The sequence below is a fragment of the Micromys minutus genome, assembly GCF_963924665.1.
Source record: "Micromys minutus genome assembly, contig: SCAFFOLD_47, whole genome shotgun sequence".
In the NCBI taxonomy this organism is placed as follows: domain Eukaryota; kingdom Metazoa; phylum Chordata; class Mammalia; order Rodentia; family Muridae; genus Micromys; species Micromys minutus.
Window position 1 is genome coordinate 222,664 of NW_027667133.1, and position 3,813 is coordinate 226,476.

Sequence of the window (3,813 nt, forward strand, 5' to 3'; positions counted from 1 at the left end):
ACTACGGGAATTTCTGCAATTTTGCTCCAAAATACGAGGAATTTCTGCTGTTTTTCCCGAAAATAAAGGGAATGTATACCTTTTGCCACAAAAAAGACAAATTTCTTCATTTTTGCCCCAAAATAAGAGGAATTTCTGCCTTTTTACCTCAAAATAAGTGAAATTTCTGCTTTTTACCCAAAAATAAACAGAATTTCTGTCTTTTTGCCCCAAAATAAAAGAAATTTTTGAATTATGCCCTGAAATAATTGAAATTTCTGCAATTTTGCCCCAAAATAAGTGAAATTTCTGCCATTTTGCCACAAAATAAGGGGAATTTCTGCCTTTTTGCCAATAATATTAGGAATTTCTGCCTTTTTGCCCCAAGATAAGAAAAATTTCTGCCTTTTTTCCCTGAAATAAGTGAATTTTCTGCAATTTTGCCCCAAAATAAGTGAAATTTCTGCAATTTTGGCCCAATATAAAGGAAATTTCTGGAATTTTGCCCCAAAATAAGGGGAATTCCTGATTTTTGCCCCAAAGTAAAGGAAATTCCGCCTTTTGTCCCAAAATTAGGGGAATTTCTGCAATTTTGCTCTAAAATACCGAGAATTTTTGCTTTTTTGCCCGAAAATAAGGGGAATGCATAACTTTTTGACATAAAAAAGGGAAATTTCTTCATTTTTGCTCCAAAATAAGGGGAATTTCTGACTTATTACCCTAAAATATGTGAAATTTTTTCAATTTTGCCTTTAACTAAGGGAAATTTCTTCATTTTTGCCTCCAAATAAGGAAAATTTCAGCCTTTTTACCTCAAAATAAGGAAAATTTCTGCCTTTTTTCCATGAAATAAGTGAAATTTCTGCAATTTTGCCCCAAAATAAGTGAAATTTTTGCATTTTTGCCCCAAAATAAGGGAAATTTCTGGGATTTTGCCCCAAAATCAGGGGAATTTTTGAGTTTTGCCCCAAAATAAGGAGAATTTCAGTCTTTTGCCCCAAAATATAGGGAATTTCTGCTTTTTTGCCCTACAATTAGGGGAATTTCTGCAATTTTGCTACAAAATATGGGGAATTTCTGTCTTTTTGCCCTAAAATAAGGAGAATGCATACCTTTTTGCCATAAAAAAGGAAATTTCTTCATTTTTGCTCCAAAATAAGGGGAATTTCTGCCTTTTTGCCTATAAATAAGTGGAATTTCTCTCTTTTTTCCCCAAAACAAAGGGAATTTCTGTATTTTTTGCCCCAAAATAAGGAAAATTTCTGACTTATTACCTTGAAATAAGTAAAATTTCTGCAATTTTGCCCCAAAATATGTGGAATTTCTGAGTTTTGCCCCAAAATAAAAAGAATTTCTGTCTTTTTGCCCCAACAAATAGGGAATTTCTGCATTTTTGTCCCACAACTAGGGGAATTTCTGCAATTTTGCTCCAAAATATGAGGAATTTCTTCTTTTTTTCCTGAAAATAAGGGGAATGTATAACTTTTGCCACAAAAAATGGAAATTTCTTCATTTTTGCCCCAAAATAAGAGGAATTTCTGCCTTTTTACCTCAAAATGAGTGAAATCTCTGCTTTTTACCCAAAAATAAACAGAATTTCTGTCTTTTTGCCCCAAAATAAAAGAAATTTTTGAATTATGCCCTGAAATAATTGAAATTTCTGGAATTTTGCTTCAAAATAAGTGAAATATCTACCATTTTGCCACAAAATAAGGGGAATTTCTGCATTTTTGCCACAAAATATTAGGAATTTCTGCCTTTTTGCCCCAAAATAAGGAAAATTTCTGCCTTTTTTCCCTGAAATAAGTGAAATTTCTGCAATTTTGCCCCAAAATAAGGGAAATTTCTGGAATAAACCCAAAATAAGTGGAATTTCTGAGTTTTGCCCAAAAATAAAGAGAATTTCTGTCTTTTTGCCCAACATATAGGGAATTTCTGCCTTTTTGCCCCACAATTAGGGCAATTTCTCCAATTTTGCTCTAAAATACGAGGAATTTCTGCTGTTTTTCTCGAAAGTAAGGGGAATGTATACCTTTTGCCACAAGAAAGAGAAATTTCTTCATTTTTGCCCCAAAATTAGAGGAATTTCTGCTTTTTTACCTCAAAATAAGTAAAATTTCTGCTTTTTACCCAAAAATAAACAGAATTTCTGTCTTTTTGCCCAAAAATAAAAGAAATTTTTGAATTATGCCCTGAAATAATTGAAATTTCTGCAATATTGCCTCAAAATAAGTGAAATTTCTGCCATTTTGCCACAAAATAAGAAAAATTTCTGCATTTTTGCCACAAAATATTAGGAATTTCTGACTTTTTGCCCCTAAATAAGGAAAATTTCTGCCTTTTTTCCCTGAAATAAGTGAAATTTCTGCAATTTTACCCCAAAATAAGGGAAATTTCTGAAATTTTGCTTCAAAATAAGTGAAATTTCTGCCATTTTGCCAAAATAAGGGGAATTTCTGCATTTTTGCCACAAAATATTAGGAATTTCTGCCTTTTTGCCCCAAAATAAGGAAAATTTCTGCCTTTTTTCCCTGAAATAAGTGAAATTTCTGCAATGTTGCCCCAAAATAAGGAAAATTTCTGGAATTTTGCCCCAAAATAAGTGGAATTTCTGAGTTTTGCCCCAAAATAAGTAGAATTTCTGTCCTTTTGCCTCAACAAATAGGGAATTTCTGCCTTTTTGCTCCACAATTAGGGTAATTTCTGCAAAATTGCTCCAAAATACGAGGAATTTCTGCTTTTTTTCCCAAAAATAAGGGGAATGTATACTTTTTGCCACTAAAAAGGGAAATTTCTTCATTTTTGCCCCAAAATAAGAGGAATTTCTGCCTTTTTACCTCAAAATAAGTGAAATTTCTGCTTTTTACCCCAAAATAAACAGAATTTCTGTCTTTTTGCCCCAATATAAAAGAAATTTTTGAATTATGCCATGAAATAATTGAAATTTCTGCAATATTGCCTCAAAATAAGTGAAATTTCTTCCATTTTGCCACAAAATAAGTGAAATTTCTGCAATTTTGCCCCAAAATAAGTGAAATTTCTGCAATTTTGCCCCAAAATAAGGGAAATTTCTGGAATTTTGCCCCAAAATAAGTGGAATTTCTGAGTTTTGCCCCAAAATAGGGAGAATTTCTGTCTTTCTGCCTCAACAAATAGGGAATTTCTGCCTTTTTGTCCCACAACCTGGGTAATTTCTGCAATTTTGCTCCAAAATATGAGGAATTTCTGCTTTTTTTCCTGAAAATAAGGGGAATGTATACCTTTTCCCACAAAAAAGTGAAATTTCTTGATTCCTGCCCAAAAATAATAGGAATTTCTGCCTTTTTATCTCAAAATAAGTGAAATTTCTGCTTTTTACCCAAAAATAAACAGAATTTCTGTCTTTTTGCCCCAAAATAAAAGAAATTTTTGAATTATGCCCTGAAATAATTGAAATTTCTGCAATTTTGCCCCAAAATAAGTGAAATTTCTGCCATTTTGCCACAAAATAAGGGAAATTTCTGCATTTTTGCCACAAAATATTAGGAATTTCTGACTTTTTGCCCCAAAATAAGGAAAATTTCTGCCTTATTTCCCTGAAATAATAGGAATTTCTGCAATTTTGCCCCAAAATAAGTGAAATTTCTGCAATTTTGCTCCAAAATAAGGGAAATTTCTGGAATTTTGCCTCAAAATAAGTGGAATTTCTGAGTTTTGCCCCAAAATAAGGAGAATTTCTGTCTTTTTGCCCCACAAATAGTGAATTTCTGCCTTTTTGTCCCACAACTACGGGAATTTCTGCAATTTTGCTCCAAAATACAAGGAATTTCTGCTTTTTTTTCCGAAAATAAGGGG